The sequence below is a fragment of the Rhyacophila brunnea genome, unplaced genomic scaffold (genome assembly GCF_057557595.1).
Source record: "Rhyacophila brunnea isolate RB1 unplaced genomic scaffold, BYU_Rbru_1.0 scaffold_10, whole genome shotgun sequence".
NCBI lineage: Eukaryota > Metazoa > Arthropoda > Insecta > Trichoptera > Rhyacophilidae > Rhyacophila > Rhyacophila brunnea.
This window is the reverse complement of record NW_028232752.1, coordinates 2,494,325-2,516,346: the sequence shown is the minus strand read 5'-3', so window position 1 is coordinate 2,516,346 and position 22,022 is coordinate 2,494,325. Positions and strand designations below refer to the sequence as shown.

At 34.1% G+C, this 22,022-nt stretch overlaps 1 protein-coding gene across 1 annotated transcript in view; it reads left to right on the top strand.

Moving 5' to 3' along the window:
- LOC147078812 (uncharacterized) overlaps nt 1-22,022 on the top strand; it is a 186,268-nt gene that overhangs the window by 51,857 nt on the left and 112,389 nt on the right. The window contains exon 2 of the mRNA XM_085949683.1: nt 10,798-11,245. The gene's annotated coding sequence lies outside the window, so the exon portion shown is untranslated. The remainder of the gene's footprint in view (nt 1-10,797; nt 11,246-22,022) is intronic.

The following is a 22,022-nucleotide window of genomic DNA, read 5'->3' as shown; positions in this document are numbered from 1 at the left end:
CAAATGACGCATGCCGAACGAAATATAATTTGTCATATAAATCCAACATGCGTCCATTTAATGTTTTTAAGAATTAATACCCCCGTCGCCATCACGAAACAAATTGACGTATTCACATCTCGAGGTTCGCTCACTGATTGTCAGCGAGTCCAAAATTTTGTCGCGTCTATAGTTGAAAATTATTTGCCGTTTTACTGAAGTATCGTCTTAATTACTTATATATATTTATATACATACGTATGGCTTGGTAACTTCGCTAACTTTTGCTATTCGAGTTTATTTATATAACGACTTATCACATATTATGTACGATGTATGTTTTAGTACAGTAATGTTGCTCGTTGCAAAGATCTCAAAACAGCTGTTGTTCTGACTAAAAGTGTCTCAGTGCACCAGTTTAGTTGTGTCAACACTAGAAATAACACAATGAGACTACCTGCAAATTGCACAATGCACAAACTCACAGTATCCTTGATTTTTGTGCACGGGAATCGCATGTATCAATTTTAAATAACAATATTAAGAATTATTTGTTATCCGAGTAGTGCAGTAGGAGGTATCTATCCAAATTTTACGTAGATTCGGAATACTTACCTACTTATTATGTTTATGAGTTATGATTTCATATTGTCCTAGATTGACCTAGATTCTGATGCTTTTCCCTGTCAAAGGCCCTTTACTGAATTGAATGTACATATAATATAAACTTATTATAAACAATAGTTTAAATAAGTAGGAATATAATAATATAATATGTATATTATACATTGGTTTTCTGAAGGCTATATAGGTAAACATACAACTTTTCAACACCAAGAGATACACAAATCCAGATCATAAATTGGGCCTCAGATCGGTCGCGAAGCCACCGAGGCCCAATAAACACAGAAGAGGTGAATAAAAACCCAAAAGGCAATACTACAGACACATACTACATATAACGGGGATATATAGTACTATCTGGTGCCCCATAATGTTACGTCATTACCCCAAGCAAGCAAGCAACTTCATAAATAGGGAACCTCGGTTTGACTCATCCATTAAATCTCAGAAATAGTAATCAACATAAAGCCGTTCTTATGCGCAAAATAAACCCGTATTAATTCTACAGAGTAAAAAATGTTATTTTAATTAATATGCAATACGTAAACGTATGAGAGTTATGAGCCACATGCAATGCAAACTAAAAGTTTTGAAACGTTTGGGAACAGAAAATACGGCATTGAAGAGGGTACCTATTCGTTAAATTATTACGATACCCAAATCGAAATACTTCGTATGTCTGATTTTCTACAGTTACATACATGATAATCATTTAAATATTATGTCATTTAATTATTAATCCACATAATAATATTATACTGAAAGTGTCACCCTGCACACGGAATAATGGACTCGATAGTAGTGTTAGTTTGGTCCCCCGCCCGAGAATGCAGTGACCCTAGTCAGTGTGCCCGCATTTACTTGCACCTTTTGTCAGACCCTTTTTTTGTTCCAAAATTACCTGCCTCCACTGGCTGCTCGGTTATGCCCTTTGTATTTTCTTCTCGTTTTTAGGGTCTAGGTCAGAACAATAATCACTTTTTTCTGTACACTATTGTTACAGTAAACGCATGGTGGAATAAATTTATGGACAGTGTTGCGTAGTCGGGTTCATTGTGCATGGTTTTAAGAATTCTAGGTTTTGCATTATCTCTTACCGACAGGACTGACTTTTTCCCAGCTGTTGGATTGTTTGTCAATAGTTTATGACTCTTTTTTGTGATATCTGCCTATTATTGTTTTGTGACATTGTACCTAATTTCCTATTATGATAGTTTATTTTAAAAAGTACCTATATACCTACTCTATAGTACTCTATTATCTATTTTAAGATTTATGGACCTGTAGAAGTATTATTTTCCTGAATATTTCTTACACGATTTCGCTGTCATTTCGCCTACCTACGCGTGACATTGCGCCATTATTTTTTACGTAGGTACCTACCTACCTACTATATATTTTTTTTAAGATACGATTATTGAAAAGGAAAATATTATTCAAATAATATAATAAGCAAGCCAATGTTTTATTAGCACGGTTAACTAAAATTCAATAAATCAGGTATAAACTACTTGCTCATTATGTACCTAGTAGGTAAATCTTTTTTACGCAATGACAACACTGATAAGGGCTTATCATTGATCATGTTTAAAAAATACGATAGAATATACCCTCTCCATTTCTTATTGTTTTGTAGCATTGGAGCACGGTTATCTGGCTCTCCTTCTTCAGCTGTTATCGATTTCCAGCACTAGGTAGGTTGACAAGTCTGTTTTATTGTCAATTAAAACACAGTACTGAATCACGAAATGTAAATCGCTTCGCATACATACATCTGCGGTATTGGTAAATTTGACGATTTCTGTCAGACTCATCAAATAGCTTATGCAGGGTCTAGGACGATTTGGCGCCGGGACAACTGGACGCCACGCAATTCGATAATAAATAGACGTTAGGTACTTAAAAATATTTTATAAGTACTATTATTTATATATAAATTATTATATTATGATTTAATAGTTGGTGAGAATTTAAATATGCACGCGTAAATAATGATTTAATCGTGCATATTATGTTCCATCGAAAAAGGAGTTTCTTATTTTAAAAAAAGCCTTAGGCATGGTAATTCTCAATCCGCAATAAGAAAACATTATGTTATTGTGGTTAAACAAGTAGTAGATAAAAACTGATTAAAATTCATCGTCTACGTTCTATTTACGTGTCTACGACAGTGTGGCGTCCAATTGTCCTGGCGTCCAGTTGTCCCATTCCCCTTATGCATGCATTATGTATACTCATAACTAGACTATAACATAGACTTATCATCTATGTTTATTTAGATTTTAATTGAATAAGTACTGATAAACTATAATTATTATTGTTTTATGTAGTAATTACTGTGACACCCCCGTATTGTCCCCATTTGGGGATGTCTTTGTGTATCTGGAGAGGCCCGAATCGGTATCAAATCCAATAAATAGTAACGGCTGATTGCGAAAATAATTAAATAATGTTAAATATCTGCCGGCAACATTGTCTGAATAGCGTTAAAAAAAATACGAATGGCACGCCGCATTTTGTACGGCTCTCAAGTGACCGTTGGTTTAAGCGAGAGAAGCGTTTTTGACAGCAACGCTGTAAGCAGTGTTAGCCTCGCTATCCGTCAAAATTAAATCGAAAAGAATTTGTATAAAAATGTAACCGTTTAGAATATATTAACGTAAATATACCTTGCCGTTTCCAAAACAATTCCGGTGTGTTATTTATTCACCTCCACATCCCGAATCCAGACGAAAAACCAGATAACAAAATAAAAGTGACAGTTTGTTTTCACTTTCCAAAATGGAGGGAAATGATATTACTTATGTTTTTAGGTCATGTTTGACTATTATCGCGCACACAGAAAAACGTTTGGGGGGGGGGGGGATTTGGAAAATATCCGTATATCTTGCATGCCGTAGAATGTCGAGAGGAGTGAAGTCAATCCGAAGAATAGGCTGTCCGACTGCCAAATTTAATAATCAATGAAGAACGAGAAGTAGTAATTCCATTTAGCTAAATAATTTGTATTTTTTTTTTCCGTTTCACTGCCAGAAAGAATATTCATTTCTCTATTGTGCATAGTATTTGTGTATATTATAATAATTGCAATAATCGTCGATTTCAAGATTTACATTTATTTACACACTTTGGTAGATGCCTACTTGATGTTTAGATTCCGAGAAGCAGATTCCAATTAGATTCCTTTTCGCCTTGTTAATAAAATAATCTAATGTTCATTTTGATTCAACGAAAGCTCGGCCTGGGGGTCCGCGCATCTTTCAACCGGGTTTATTTATAAATCGGTCATATGTTTTAAGTGGGTTACGCTAGTTCAACCATCTCGCAGCGTGATTATAATACAGCACATTTATAACGAGTTGACGGTGAAACAGGAAACTGCTATTTGAAGCTGCCGCTCGCTGTGTGCATCCATCTATTTATGCCCAAGCAAAACTATTCTGTATACTATACGCCATACGGTATACCGACCTACCAAAGCTTCCAGATAGCGCGGCCAGTAGGCAGGCGCGCACACAGAATATTTCTTTAGGGGAGGAGTCAATTTTGAAAAAAATGTTCATAATATTTTTAAGGCGGGGTTAACAAAATCTAGCCGATGCCACTAACTTCGACATTTACCCCCGTGGAATATCACACTTTCCGGGTACTTTCCCCATGCCCAGACACTCCGCACCTAGCCTAGCCCTAAACATCTGACCTGCATGTATATCTAAAGTTGTTTCACTTTCGAGTTATTTCGGGCTGTTGCATCTACATGTAGTTATAATTATTAGAATCGTTAGTGTCCGTTTGTCACTTGAAACGATTATTTGTACAATATCTATACTTACATAATTTATGAGAAATAAGTACGCATCTTTTGAAGATTTTGGTATAATTTAGTAATTGTATGATTGGTTTGAACTGTTTGAGCCCCTTTTTAAATCTTCTGGTGAATCAATCGGTTGTGTTGTCTGCACAATCTGCGTAATCGCACGGGCAGATTACGAAAATTTTTAAGCTTTTGCCAAATAAGATTTAATTCCATTCACAAATCCTTACTTTCTGACCTGTGTGTATATTAATCTGACAAAAACGCTAAATTGGCAACGCTGGCAGTGTTGTTTCATCGGGAGTGTATTATTTGACGTGATGGATACATTTCAATACAATAGTATATTATGCTTGTCAATTTGGTCTAGTTCAATTTAAAATTTCTGGTTTTTTATGATTTTTTGAAAAATACGTATTAAATGTTTATATACCTAACCATAGTGTTGCCAAAAAGATGGACAGCTAATGATTTTCTTTGTAAATGTTTGGGAGTGAGCCATATCAATCATTAGGTAGGCATCTAAAATTAGATATGATGTTCATTGAATAATTAACATCAATTTTGCTCATTAGAAGATGGAGGTGCCTATCTTCATAGTTCGCCAAAGAACCAGGCGACGTAAATAAAGCTCACTTTTATCGGTCCCTTGTTTCACGCTGTCACGTAATTCTGCCGAACCTTAATATTTGGTCAATCCAGTAGACCACGGCGGTCTTATACATATCCCTCGGGTACTACTGGATTATCGCATTCATGCAGCTGCCTTCTGTCCAGGAGCGGTGTCTGGCCCATCTCCATGTCGTTTTCTCCCTTATCCAATCGATGCCTTTTCTGTCTTTATGCATGTAAACAATTCTTGATTTCTCTATTACTAATGTATAAAGTTTCGCATGCATACTTGAGTACTTCTATCACGAATTGATAAATAAAATCTCTGTTTGAGGCACACATCACAAACACAATGGAAGATCGCTCTTGAATCTTGATATCAATAATTAATTATTCATCCGTAAATCATTCATTTAATATTTCCCATTTTTCTAACAAAATCTGTGGTGTCTTACAATGTAGGTGGTGTCTTACACTGTACTATATATTCAGTGCATATATTGGTCTTGTCGTTATGTGTTTACATTAGATTGAAAAATAGTTGAACAATTTCATTAATCGACCGAATATGGCCATTCTTAGACTATAGATACATCTAGACGCCACCCGTTGCATTGCTAAATGAAGCCGCGTGCCTTGCGTTTGGTTTGTGAGCGAGCGAACGCATTCGTCTACAAATGTTCGAGACCATAGACCATAGACCATTCCCTCGCACTAGACGCTCAGAATTAAAATATATTTTTTTTTTTTTACGTTATATAGTATTTTTAAGCGGTCAAAATGTAACCATTAGATAAAGATATCCACAATTTAAGTTATTTTAAAGAAACACTAGGTCACTGATATTAAAATATATAATAAAATACAAATAAATTATCACGAACATGTATCAACTTACTTATGTAACGTAATACCATCTTCTTGCTTATCAGTACGGCTACCACATTTTAAGACAACACACAGAACCATCTTTTCTACTTAAGGCCATGCATTAGTTGAGGCACGGTCTAAAAAGATCGTCGCTAGGCGATGCGCGGATTGCGGGTGGCGGGTGAAAATGACGCCTGTCAAACGAAATATTAATTGTCATATAAATCCAACATACGTCCATTTTATGTTCTGTTTATTGTTATATTAGTAACAATAATAATATATTCATTGACATGTTTTCTTTTTAAAGTAAATGGGTAACGTTTTTAGTCATCTTTACACGATTTTAGAATTAATTGACCCGTCGCCATCACGCAGCAAAGTGACGTGTTCCCGGGTCAACATTCTCTCAGTGAATGGCAGCGAGTCCAAAATTTCGTCGCGCGTACAGTTGAAAATTATTTGGCGTTTCACTGATGCGTCACCTTAATTAACCAAAAATATTTACCACTGACTTTATGTTTAACACAAAAAATATCAATTTTAGCAACACGAGCTCGCAAGTTTTCGACGCTATGTGAAGCGTTTCGCCCCGATTTGATGGCGATACTTTTGGAAACTGGCTTGTAGCTAGTAGACCTTTTATCTTACTCTTGCGCGTGTCGCAGAGATTGTAAGGGTGCCGAATACTTTCTCACTCGCACTCATGCATCGTTTTTGTTCAGGCCTTGTGGCCATTACTTTTCTTCATCTATCACGCGCTTTGTAAAATACCTCACTGTCTTTTAATGTGTAAGCTACTTTCACTTTAAAAATGTTATTTGAACCGTGGAAAGATAATATGAACACCTAGTTACCGCACAATATGCAGTACCTAACACGTTTTATCCAAAGTAATTTATATTGTATTAAAAGTAAATTTAATACGACATTTTTCGATTAGATACAAATTAACTTATTAGGTATAAAGTAAACATTCCATACAAAATGTTAAATGGCTTTCTATCAGTTCAAAATATAAACGAGGTAAACGTTCAGCACTTAGGAGATAATTAAGAATATCAATCAACCAACCAACCATGACGTGTAGAATCATAATCATATTGCTGCCAGAAAGTTACATTCAATTTAATTCTTTTTGTGTTTCAAGTAAAACTCATTGACTGATATGACCTGCACATTTTCAGTTAAAATTGTTAAAACTTATTTTTATACCAAAGAGTAACCTATTGACATCATTAGGAAGAATAGGCTAAATATTCCTAACAAATTCTCTGAACTATATCTGTAAATACCATATCCTGATCGTTGTTAAATTATGTGGATTAAGCACTGCAGGTACCTACTTACATGTATATAATAAATGGCTTTATTTTAATTAATTTAATGGATTTTCACCAATAATTGATATTTGCATTGTTTATAGTTTTAAATAATTGTAAACGTTGGTTCTTACAGTCTATTACAGTTCTATTATAACTTTAAAATGAACACTGCTTTCTAATGTTTACATAAATTTAATAGTTAACCTATAATATGTGTAGGTATAATTTACCCTTTTTGAACCTTTATTCGAGAAGGCAAATAATATTAATAATGTTAATGGAGTTCAAAATAACGAAAGTAATAACTCGTATCATGTTATATATTTATTTATTCCATTTAACTAATGTATGTACCTACAACGACATTAAATAATACCAAATGTGGCCGGTTGGTATATTTGTTTATATGAATAAATAGTAGATATCATAATAGTGAGGTAATTTGCATATTTAAATAATGTATATTATGTACTACACATTATTATCACTAGTATTATCAGCTGTCTTAGGTCGTTTGCTTACATCGGTAATTTGAATATTGTAAATAAGTAATATTATAATGAACTTGTACATATCTATCTATCTACTGTGAATTACCTAAAGAGAGTGCAGCATTTAAAACTATACTCAGTACTATTATGATGGTAAACATACTGACTTTTTTCTTGTTCATTCTGGGTAGGTAATGTGTCGAATCCTGGAGTGTTGGTGACTTTATTGTTTCCGATTTAGAGTAGTATGAACAGACGTGTTCGCATGCGCGTTTTCACCCGCGCGCGGTCTAGGTAAAGGTGACTTCATTGAGCTGTCCACATGCAGTCGCGGCGTATCGCAACGAGACACGCACCATGTGGACGAGGCCATAGTGCTGCCCATGGACTAGGGCACAGGCGTTCAGACACCTGCTATACTGCGGGCGCAATTAATAGAGACCACAAAAATAATTTAGTTGTACTTTTAGCGGACGAATAAATATCACCACCTGTGTAATGAACATATCCCTATCTTTATAAAGCGAAGCGGAGTCGAACTCACCGGGTGAACCTGTCAACTGCCGCAGGTGAAAAAATCAGTGAAACTCCGTTGGGCCATGCGGCATTGTGGGTGCATTCCCGTAAGTGTTCATCGCTCGATAATGATTATCTTGAGGAATATACGAGGGGAAAGTGCGGGGATCCACGACGGCGGGGCAAGATTCAGACAAGACATTCATATCTACCCTATTCGAGTCACATGCCTCATAAATAGTATGGGAAATACAGTCCAGAGCATGTGCTTTCCACCGGTGGTTGCGGTTAGTCGTTGCGCCTGGGCACGGCATTAATCTCCCACAGTTTTGTTTATAAAATAATTCGGAGTACGCACTGAATAGCGATCGTTGTTTGCTAAATATGCTAAAATCTAAACAAAACCGAATATTATGATTATACTTCGATTAGTATCTATTAATAGTAAGTAGAATGTAGCCAAACTGGAAAATAAATACCTATGCGACCGGTGAATATAGTTGCCAATGTTCAGTTGCGTTGCGGAAAGCTATGCGTGTGGTGTGGTGTCTGTTCTGGTCGGGCTGAGAGAAAGTTCACGAGGAGCCAGCGAATGCCGCTGTGCCACGTGGGAGGGCAATGTTATTTTAGTATCGCGCTGTCTTTCCACCGTTGTGTACGCTCGTCGCGAACTCATCTCTTATATTATTATTTAGCGAAGCAAACTGAAAATTTTCAGTCGGCTCATTTTGTTATATTGTGTTGTTGGTTTTCCGTTTTCCTATCTTTAATTGTGTCGAACAGGACCGGGTGAAGTGTAGAGAATCTTTCGCAGTGTTGTGATAACGGTATATTAGAAATTTTACTACCATACTTATTGACGTACGTGTAATGTTGGATAACTTGAAAAGAGTAAAGTTGTTCCACTATTGACTGAATGTAGTATTGAGAATCTTTCGCAGCGCTGTGGTAACGGTAGATTCTATAACTTTTAGTGTCTTTCGGTCAAAGTATGATAACTTCAAAATAGTACATAGTTCCATACGGTAGCCTTTTGAATCTTTGGAACGCATTCAAAATTCTATTTTTATATACCTAGAGTGTTCGGGGATATTTTTTTAGTTATATATGTACACATATTATAGCCATAACATATTATTTGGCAGATATGTATACCAATTAATAATATGTGCCTACCTGTCCGCTAATATTGGTTACTCGGATAGAAAAGATTAATAAGTTATAAATGTAATAGCGAGTCGCCATGGAGCAAGGTTTTGTAGCCGAGTTCGGTATTACTCAGGCCATAAATCGCAAAGAAGACGAAGGGCGCTGAGTGTCCTAAAATGTCATATTACCAATATTGAATGCGCGTTTAGTTTATGTGACAAACTTTAATGTGTACGTATTGTGATACAGATATAACTATTGAACATAACATATTCTTTAACACGTGTTTAAATTTATCCCACATTTCTCCACATTCGAGATTTAAAACCTAACTTATTACCAGGTACCACGCACAGAAAGTAACGCACTTATTATTTCTGTTTTTCCTGATTAACTCGTTTAGGGTTACATACTAAATTATATTATTACATAATATTTTAATCAATGCTTAAAAATAACGTTCTTTTACTGCTGGTTACATCGCTATTGCATACCGACTGTACCGTGTGATTCGTGAAACGTTCTTAATTTTACGGAAAATTAAGTATGTGGGTACCCACAGTAAGGCCAACGATGTCGAGAAGATAATTACTATTAAATTTATGTTTTTTTTAATATCTGTGAAATCAATCTGCGCAGTGACGCTGCTAAAGTAATGCGGATTAATAAATTGTTGTTCGCTGAAATTTCCCCTTATTTAGTTAAATGTTTTACTGACAGAATTATACCATCTTTTTTTGAATATATATTTTGCCCGATCTTTTAATTTGTTTCGCCGTCTAGTTGCAAGCCACGAAACTAATAAACTTGTGCGTAATAATATAGGTAATGTAATTTTGAAATGAAGATTGCCATTCTTACTAGATTAGAGCCAGGCCACACGGCGCTGCAAATTGATGCAAACTGCGGTGTCACAACGCCGATCCTACCTAATTTTCCAATTAGATCCGGTGCGAGGTTGGTGGTGCGTCACCGGAGTTTGCGTCAATTTACGGCGCCGTGTGCCTCGGCCCTTAGTTGATTTGTTTGCATCTTATTCATATTTAATCAAAATCAGAAGCATCGGTTGTTTAGAACGACTGCCGTCGGTGATACCAGTTGAGAGGGCAATAGCATAATATGGAGTAGTTAAATTATTTAGATGGACTCTCTCAGTACACCTCTCACTGTGTTATAGATATACTTTATAACTGGATTAAAAATAAGCTAACTGTTTATATTGTGAATGTATTGAACGAATAACTTATAATGTTCAAAATAAATGATTTTTTTTACTGAACTTAAAATAAATATGCAGGTCACCTTTAGATACACATCTTTACAGTGTCTACTTATATGTGTTTTCCCACGATATTAAATGGCTCTATAATACATATTATGTATATTTGATTATAATTCCTTTTATTTTCTTTTGCAGGTGTTTCGATCGTCTTATCCCATCCTCGAACAAGGACTTGAGGAATGCAGTAAACGTGAAAAGTGATATAAAAAGTGATGAATTTTTAATACAGTTCGGCAGTGTTTCGTTACGTTACGTTTGTCGCGGAACTTTTTTACCGTTTGTTTTTATTGAAAAGTAGTGAAAAAATTGTTTTTGTTGATAGATACTAAATAATAATTAACCGGTGCATAGTAAAATATACAAGTGAAAGTGTATTTATTACAAAGAATAACAGCGTAACAAGATAATTGGTAATAAAAGTGTAATAGTTAATTGAATATTAATTTGTGGTTGATGATAATTGAAATTGTGAAACTTGTTACTAATTGATGTGATCGAAAAGTGGGTGTTTGACGCTGATGATAGTTTTGTGCAATCAAATTTTATGGATTACTAATATGGCATTTCGCAGATAAATAATAAGGTAAATTATTATTTATTGTTATTGCTTATTTACTAATAGTAAAAAAAACACAACATTCCCCAAGCTTATAATACCTAATTGTTGCGTTGCAAAGATCAAACGAAATTTATAGTTTTTGTCTAAAGGAAGAAACGGTCATCGCATATTTTTTTATACTTACCTAATTATATCGTAATAATAATTATTATTATTTACCTACTTCCTTAGATTTTTTTATTATTTTATAAAATAATTTTTGGTTTTATATATTTTGTAAAGATTGTGAAGAAATCACATTTAAATAATGCCAGGTAAGTACTTACTTGTTTATTTTTGCTATATTTTCAAGTCATGTGGTGAATAGCAAACAACTAAAATATATTTGAGTTTGAATAAGAAACTCATTAGTTTTGATTTAATATATTATAAATACATAGTTGGCTAACATTTTGTAATTATTATATAAGTATGTCTCAATATGAAGATTTCAACAGTAGAAACAGTGTGATTTTTCAATAAAGTAGATTATATCTAGGTACCTAAAGAATAACCTGAATAGGTATCTAATAACTTTTAAAATCTACTGTGAAACAAATAATGTGAAAATCGTTAAGTATGTATCAAGTTAGCGTATTATTATTCTAACTACGGAATTTCTACATGACTGACGTTTACTGGAGTGTAGCAAAATATGTTTTTATCCAAGTTTATTGAAAAGATCACGGCTTGTTAAAAATAAATGATCTGCATGAGAATCTAATCTGAAATAAATCTGAGTTGGAACGTTATTTTCATTTTTTTTTATTATAAGTTGTCACGTCAAATAATAAAAGAATATTAGATATTTAAATGTAATCCGAGGGTCAAGCCATACGGCGCTGGAAATTGACGCAAACTGCGGTGCCGCAACGCAGATCTTGCGGCTTGGTCTTTCATAAACGGTATAGGTAATATTGGTCATAGATTAAATAAAGAAATAAATGGAGGAACTTAACTTAACAAAAACACAGTACCTATTCACTACTAAAAGTTTAATTTTAACAACATATATCAATTATTATATTTATTAACATTCTTAAGCGTATCTATAATAAAATGGGAAATATCTACTATGTAATTGTGCTCAACTTATTTCTGACCTGTTTCCTAGTTGTATGACAAAAAAAATTATCTTCCCAAACAAATGTTATTAAATTGACTCATTGACTTGTTAATTACTAATTAATTCTTTTTTTTTTCGACCATGTCCGATCCTAATAGGATCATATGGGCCTCCACAGAGTGGAGATTTGTATTAACAGATTTTTTTTACGAGAAATGGATGTCAGCCACTTGCTCAACCTATTAGGTCCATACCCTGACAGACACAAATTGAAAAACAATATGTGTACTTGCCAGACCCAGGATTCGAACCTGGGACCCACGGCGTTATAGTCCAACGCTTAAGCCGCGCGGCCACCGTGGGTGTTCTAATTGTTTGCTAATTAATTACCACATTTAAATAACATGCTAATTATATCTAATGGGGAACGCAATAGTTGCGTTGGACGCACGTAAAGAGTTATTTAAATTTCAGCATTATCCATTTAACGTAACTTTTTTTATTTAACTCAGGAGTGGTATAGGTTTAGACTGCATCAAAGCAAAATCTCAATATCCCCATCGACAAAACAGGAGAATTGGGAGAAATATTACGAGGAGAAATTAATTAGGTATTAGGATCAGGTATCAGTGTTACTTACATCATATAACTATAACTGGTAACAATTATTATAGGTTCGCACTGTCGCGCTTTTGACGGGATAGTTTTGGGTCGGATCTTAATTCTTCGCCGGGAAGGTAATTACTGCATTACAATACACTTATAATATTTGTTTGAGTTTTTTACGCGCTCGGGTAAATCTTGGGTTGTCCTCTATCCCTACCATATTGTGCTTGTCATCGCTACCAGTTAGTGATAGTATGTATCCGGATACACATGCCGAATAAATAAATAAATGCTATTGGTATGTATATTTACTTTAACAGCATTATACTTATAGTTGAAAATGCCATTTGTAACTGTTCTCCGAAGCCCTAATGATTGTATGTATAATTAAATGACATTGCCGACGAAATTATGTATTTACGGTATAATAATTGTCTTTAATTGTTTAGTTCTCTATAAATTTATAACTCATCTGTTAAATAACGATAATGATATCGTTAAGGCTAATTCATAAATTCCAAAACATTGTATATTCCTAATCCCAACTAAATAAATAATAATACACGATGTTTTCATTGAATTGTAACTATCGGTATAATTAAATAATATATAGCTACCCATGTTCTAATGTACGCATTTTTATTCCATATTTTATTAAAACAATAAGTTATAAAAATATGCTTATTTACCGTAATTCTTCATGCACACCCTGTGTCAATACTACCAAAGAACACCAACACAAATGCAAATCGTTTTTAGCGTACAACAGTGTCTCTGTAGAACGAAACACCTATATTGTATTTATCATTGGATCTCAAAATTAGTTTTACCTCATGTGCCTTAAGCCGCCACTGCCTTATAACATTTTACTTTTGCATAATATGATTAAAATTGGTAATTGTAATATCTATACAACAATATTTCGAACACCAAACCTATCTTATCCGAGGTAATGTATTCAAAATATACCCATCCAATCCATATTATTATGTATCGGTATTTATTTTGAGAGTTATTAAAGTATTTAATAATGTAGATTGGAGATAGCCGTCAAAAGTTATTTGGATTTTTCGACTCTGACCACACGATACAGTACCTCCCAAAGTTTTGGTGGCCTACTTAAATTATTTGCGCGGCCAAGTTTTGGCGACACTCGAAGTTTGCGAATGCCCCCTCTTTGCCACCTCCCACCGACCGGTCCCTCATACTTCCAGTTAACTTTACGAGCAGCTATGCTGCGCCGCGTCCCTGGGGCAACTTTCTCAATATCAAGTATCAACCTTTCGTTGACGGCCGAAACTTTTGTCTGTCAGCAGTACTTTTTTAATAAATTGGCAAATAATTGCAAACATTACGCAGTTATTGTCTGTTGTTGTTTATAAAAATAATTAACGTAGGTTCGTTTCTATTGTTGGTTTCTCGTAAGGTCAACTTTTGTTAGTATTCATGTTCTCAATTTCGGTTATATATTTCTTCTTTCCACGACGTTTCGGGTTTGTAGCGATTCTCAAGAGTTTTAAAAGTTGTTTACACACGACAATCGAATGACATACTTAACAATGACTGCAATTTTAGTAGCTGCAACAAGCATTCCGCGCTGTGGACTGTATGGAACGCGTATTGTACCTATTCTAGTCGCTGTGAAATGTCACAGTTCTCACTGGTGCAGTTCTAGGAACACAGGTATAGTCAGGTCATGTATTGCTCAGAGGCGGCATGTTTATACGGGAAGCAAACTAAGGAAGATGAATTAAGGATGTACATTTCTTTATACCAGATTTTTAATATTTTCAGCACGTTTATCTGTTTATGATATAGCATATTTGCATTAAAAAAATTGTCATAACCACTGGTTTTCACTTATTAATCGCTGCGACCGCCAGTGGTGGGTACTACATAACACGGAAATAGTCTGGACTTGCGCTAATGTTACGGGTTGCGATGACTTTGTAAATGCAACGTTGTTTGCTTACGATTGTCTCAACGAAATTACACGAGTATGAAATCCATTTTTACCATGTTCGATCCTAAGAACTAAGATCATGTGGGCTGCTTCCATGGAGTGGAGGCTGTATTAACATTTTTTGTTTTTGTTTTTACAAGAAATTGATGTTAGCCACTTCCTCAGCCTATCACATTTATATAGGTACGCTGGTTCCAATTTCACATTGAGAAACAACGTCATTTTCCATACTCGGGATTCAAACCCAGACCCTTGACATTATAAGCCTGACGCGTAACCGCTCGGCCATTGTGGGCATTAGTCCAATTAAACACTTAACTATCAGGGTATTATAACGGGATAAATGGGAAAGCCTTTGTCTTACTTACCCACGTAAATGGTCGAAGAAAGTTTTCGCAGCGGGGAAGTGGGTCAGGTTTATGCGTACCGGCGACCCCATACCACGGGACACTCCATTTGGCTTATTTGCCGGCCACTGGGTCAGGTTGATTTAATTCCCCGAATAATAATTTTGGTGTGAAATTGAATTGTTGTAGGTATGCCAGTATGTATGGGATCATATTTCATTAATTTAGTACCAACGGGATGCAAGGTCAGTTAAATAAAATATAATTTGTACTATTATTTTTTTTAACTAGTACCTAGTTAGTAGTCATACAGAGTTATGTTTCTGTATTACGGTTTGGAATCCCGGTATTCCGGAGTTGATTTAAAATTAAATAGGTAAGTAAAAGTACCTTTACTCATAATTACCAACCATGATTATTATTATTATCAAATATTTGTTACCTATGAAATACTTCTCAATCAAATTTTCTATTTTAAGGGGGGACATGCTCGTCGAAGGTCAAAATTGAGTTTTTATTGTATTTTCAAACCATGATCCTGGACACTCCTTAAACGTTGTAGATAATCTATTTATATAATTACCGATTTTATTTTTATTTTTTTTAAACGGTACATGTTCAAACACGCGCGTCAATATCATTTTACTCCCTACTTTAATTATAGTTTGTCAATTTATGGCTACGGCCGTATGTTGTAGCTTAACCACTGGAGAATGACAAAAGAAATGGCGTATTTCAAAAAAACACTACCTTATTCCTAGGTCAATAATTATTATAAAGCAATCATTATTCATAAGATGTTTATCACACTTGAATGGTCAAAGACATAGCTTATAATAAGTATCTTTTGAATCATCTTCAAATGTGTTAATCTTGCCGATTTTTTGAATAATAAAATGCCTAATTCTTGTCAAATTTGGGATCACAGAGATTATCAATATAATTTTTTATCGTGAATATTTTACAAAAATTATCTCGTAATAAATTATACTAATGGTTTCATAAATGCGTTTAAAAATTAATAAATGTAAAAAATCTTAACACCACTGCACAGTTATGTACCGAAATATGACTATATTCTAAAACATTAGAGCGAGAGGTTTAAAAGAATACTATTTTATGTAACAAAAATACTTTATGCAGTCATCAAATGTTTAAAATAAATATGAGGGATAATAAGGCTTCAAAATTATATAAATAGATTATCTACAACGTTTAAGGAGTGTCCAGAAACAATAAAAACTCAATTTTGACCTTCGACGAGCACGTGGGCCGTTAATGTGATAGAATCAGGAACCTCTGATTGGAAAATTATTTGTACAAATGACCGCTCGGCGAAATGCTTTTTGATAAAGTTTCCATATGTTCTCAATGTTCTTGTGCCATCCGGGTACAAAATAAAATAATGTTTTCAGCTATATACATATTGCACGAGTACGATAAATTGAAAAATTATTCGTAGATTACATTAAATTGCCGCTCGGCGAAATGCTTTTCGATGAAATTACCTTTCGTTTTTAATCCTTTTCTATTGTCATCTATAATGCAAAGAAATGCTACACCAGAGAACAGATTAATAAGATATAAATGTAAAACCCATCGCCATGGACAAAGGTTTTAAAACATCAGGCCATAAACATAAAGTAAAACAAAGTGTGCTGACTGCTCTTAAATATTGAATGCGCGTTAGATTTACGTGACAAACTTAAATGCATAATATTATTATGGTACAGGCATAACTATTGAAAATAACATATACCTACTTTAACTTAACACAATATGATTGTTAATCAGTTTATCCAATAGTTTTCCACACTCGAGATCCGTAGCTTATTATACTACAGCCAGGCGTAAGTAGGGCAAGCCAGCTCACATTAATGTCGTGTTCACTGGTGTGCACGTACATATTATGTTATCGTACAATTACATTTTCACAAAAATATATCAAAATAGACAAGAAAAATATTTTTTAATATCAATTTAATTTTCATCTTGAGCTCTCTCCCTACGCATTAATTTAATCCGTACGTACCTACGTAATTTCTAATAATATTCTACATTTTGTGATCCATATTATGTGTATCATCCGTTTAAATGCGGTCAGTATTTAAAATCTGTAGTTACCCAAGTAGGTACCTACTTAATTTTTATTTAATCGTTGCAAAAAGTCCACGTTCAACATTGCAGTTATTATTACCCAATCGCTCTTTCACTCAAACAATGACATTTTTTATTGCCTGCAATCGTTTTGTAATGTAAATATGACCTCGTGTTGTCTTAATTGTTTACACTCGGTCAAACTTGAGCCATATTTATAATGTTTATTTAGCATTGAAATACTTCATTAAATTAAAAGTTTATATCGAGAATTTCAAAGAGAACCAATTAATTAAAATTTCCACGAATGCATATTATTATACTTTCCGTAAATGATGAAAATGAAACGTGAAATATTTAGTGATATCTTTGAATATCTGCTATGAGATTATTATGTATAATGCCCGGTTTTCATTAGTATAGTTAGCGCGTAGAGTAATTGGGAAAGTACTAGTTATTTTTCTAACTTTACGAGTGAAAACGATTATATAATTGGGTGAGTAGAGTAGTACTAGATCTTGATAGAGTAAAGCAAGATTACATGGACGGATAGTAACTCTACTACTCGCCTTCCCCTACCACCGTTTACCTGGATCCAGTGTTGCCAGATAAATTATTCAAAGTTGAATATTTAATTTGTATCATAGATTAAATAAATATATGTATGAAAATTAACGATTTGATGGATTGGATATTTTGTTTTTAAAGCGTGTAAATTGTTATAATCTCAGAAGTATATTTACGTCATTATAACATTTTTTTAATGTAGTTTTTTTAATTTCTTATTAGAGAAATTCGTCAAGAATTTCAACATAATTAATATAATAGGTATCTTTATAATACCGTGCAGAAATAATTCACATTGATGCAATATATCAGTGGATCTACTGAAATTTCAGTAGACATAGCAACATTGCAGTATTACCTCTGATATTTATAGTTCTCTACTAGCACAGTTTTCTATGGTTATAAATATTAACATAATATTCCGTATATCCTAGTCTCGCTCGCGTCCATCACCTACACCTACACAACACATAAATTCGAGTAAGAATAAAATGTAGTCGCGAGATTCCTAGTAAGTACTCTACCGCTTAGTGTCTACCAATGAAAATCGGGCTTAATCGTAACCGATATTTGTATGAAAATTGTTTTTAGTGCCGTTCTTTGGAGAAATAAGAGAGCTCAGTTTCTATGGGTACAGAAGTAATATTATTTAACTTAATTGAAATTACAGGTTGTTATTCTTTTCGTTTGTTCTAATACTCATTTTCCCCTGTTCAAGAAACGTTCCTTCAAATAAGAATAATAAATAATATTAAGTAGCTACATATTATGTTGAATTATAATATTATTTACTGATTTTACCGATTTCAAGATGAACGTATTGTTTTGGTTAAAATTGTATTCAATGTTTATAGATTTTGTTATTCTTCATATTATTATCTTCTCCTTTCCATTGTTGCCAGTGTCTTCTCATTACATTTCAGTTGTATGGGAGGAGCTGTGTAATATGGGAGATATCCTTGTATGCTTTTAGATACATTATTCATACGAATCAATATTTCGCAAGCCAAGCAACAATGTTTACTGATAATAAAATATCGCCAGACAAACTGTACCGCGCTGACCGTAGTATGGGCGAATGTATTTATAAATCTTGCAAAGAAACAGCTGTCCGCATTTTATTACCCACGCAAAATGTGCTATTCTTAACTCTCTCTATTGCTTATCTTTATTTTTGTAAGTGTTCGTCAGAAATTTTGTAGACATTGTAGGATTCTTCAATTTTCTGCTGTGCTAACATAAATAATTCACTGTGGGATATTATACAATTATATACTTATTATTCAATACAATTCTGGGGCCGTTTTCCTCCGTGTCAGAACCCTGGTTTCCAACCCCTGATTGCGACTCTGGCATGGTGGTATTTTTTGTGTCGTCGCTAATTACTTCGGTAATTTGTTGATACAAGTATTATAGCGAAAAAAATATTGTTGACAGACCAAAATAGTCGCTTACCGTTGGAGAAGATTAACAAAACAGTTTTAAAGACTACAGAAAGTGTAACGGTAATCAGACAGATACCAGTAAAGTAAAACTAATATTGTAATGTTCGCTAATTTTAAAGTAGAAGGAAATTCTATTCGAAAAATGTAATGTTCTTCTGGACACGTGTAGTCAGTAAAACAATAATGGTTGACAATCCACGATAACGCGAAAGATCCATATGCGTTGACATAGAATGAAAGAAAATATGATAGATTATCCACAAATACGATAATAAGGATATGCTTGAATTTTCGGTCCAAGATTGAAAATGTGACGGGCGGGGCAAAAGGTGTTCGTCACTCGCAAAAGGTTGTGAACCCGTGGCTTAGAATGACATTGGCAAATGATTCAAGAAAATATTAACAAATTTGTTTATTAATAGCGAGTTTAATGTGAGTAAAAAACCAGATCTTAATAAATTATATGGTGTTTCGATCCAGATTCTAGATCACAATTGATCGGATAACTTAGGCAAAGATCAAGAACAATTTCGCGACTAAAAACATTTTGTTACGAAAGGCGACCGAGATTTAAAACCTATTATATTATTATAGTAACATAACATATAAATCAACATACAATATAACTAACTATCACAGAATATAATTAAGTACTCGTCACTCGCACATGGTTTTAGATATAATGATTAGTCGATATCAAACCTTTCAAACAAGCAGTTCACAAATAATCTGTCAATTGAATAATCGTTCCTCGCAACACCTCGTTCACATAATACTATTAAATATCTACTAAACACTGTGTACACAAGTGCATACCATAAAACAACTATGAATGTGTTTATTAATGAATGTGTTTATTAATCAAATATGTCCATATTAAAGTAAAGTTAGTAGTTGGACAGCATACCTCATACCAAATTAAAATACCAAACAACTACAAATATAAGTGAGATACAATATAAGTGAGTATGATTAAGGTATTTACTATTGTCAGGTTTGAAAGAATGTACCTACTCCGTTAAATCTTGTTTGTACATACTCATATAAGTGTGCAATATAGGATGTGGTTTCAACAATATAATGCTCAATGATTTGTACCTGTAGTAGTTGATTGCCGTGCCCACCATTTTTTTCCGTTTCGTCATGAATGATTAAATATCTCAATAGCATCATCATGCATGTTAAAAATCGTCGGTGTTGACTGCAGAAGCGTGATTCGATCATACCTCGAGTTGTCTTTCCTTGAACTCTCGAATCGTGACGGGAGAATTTTGAAATTGTGTTAATTTGCCGTACTTACCGCGACTTATTGATGGCTTTGCTTGCCTATTTTGAATGCTCATTTTTTATACTTACCTGTTGCTACTATTGCGGAGAAATTAAACGATCTTTAGATGTGAGATGAGATGTTGTATAAACCCACCTGCCTGTCTGTTAATAAATAATAATCTATCATAATAATGACATTACGTAGTGTGCACCTGTGTAGTGCATATAATTCCAATTGATGTATTTACGTAAATCCAATATTACAAACTAGAATAAAATACCAGGTGGCACATCTGTCAGCATTCTTGTCGATACGCTCGCTCCAGGCTAGGCCAACAACAATATCATATGCAAAACAATATAGGGTAACAATACTCATCACTGAAGAACATGTCGAACGACCTATCAATATATATTGCTAGGTATCTATTTCGATAAAGCTGCTGTATTTTACGTGAGTTTCATGAGTTTATACCGTATGGGTTAAGAAGCGCGTAAGCGAAATGCGCATATAAGTGATTAAGCGATTGAGAGCAGCCGCATGAGAAGGACACAACGTGAGTGTTCTATTTATCTAATCGCGCAACAAAGACGCAAACTCTTTCGCATGCAAATTTACGTTATTCAGAGAAAGAGACAGCTTATGCGTTAAAAATAGATGGATAAACCAAGACAAATGTATTTTATCTTTTATGATTAACGTTAACTGTCAATTATTGGTAAAAATCCATTGTATTAATTAGAATGCAATACAATATCTAGTACTTAATATTATCTTGGAACAGTTTCATCCGATGCGTGTAGAGGAAACATTGTCAACTAATTAGGTCCAAAATATTTTTTTAAAGTGGAATTAGTACTACATATTGACGTATTTTATTTTAATTAATACACATGCCTAAGTAGGTATATAGTGTAATTGTAAATTTCAATTTGTTATTGAAAGTTTTTTTTAAAGTGATTCACAATATGAATATGTATTTTGATTTAGAAATACATTTAGGCTTAGGGATTAAAAAGATAAACAGGAATGAAAATGGGATAAGTTCCGTAAACAAAAATGAACGTGTTTTTACCTTTTCTTGCGGCCTGCGGGCTTGATTATAATGATTTTTACCCCTAGTGAATGACCAAATAACGTGATCAGAGATAATGCTTATTAAAATACGAACATTTTCTTACTTAATTAAATTTTTTGAACACTAATCTCAAGGTAGTTCATTTACCTCGGTTCAGCGCCACGTGTCACGCGAAACCTAGATCACGCAGATCGCTGTTGTGGCGTCGCTGCAGAGTGATGAGGGTTGGCGACTGGATTCGTGAGGCTGTCACGCGGGCGTCGAGTCTTGCACTGTGTTCGGAGTACGTACATGGCCTACTCACGTGAAGCACCTCTTCCGTA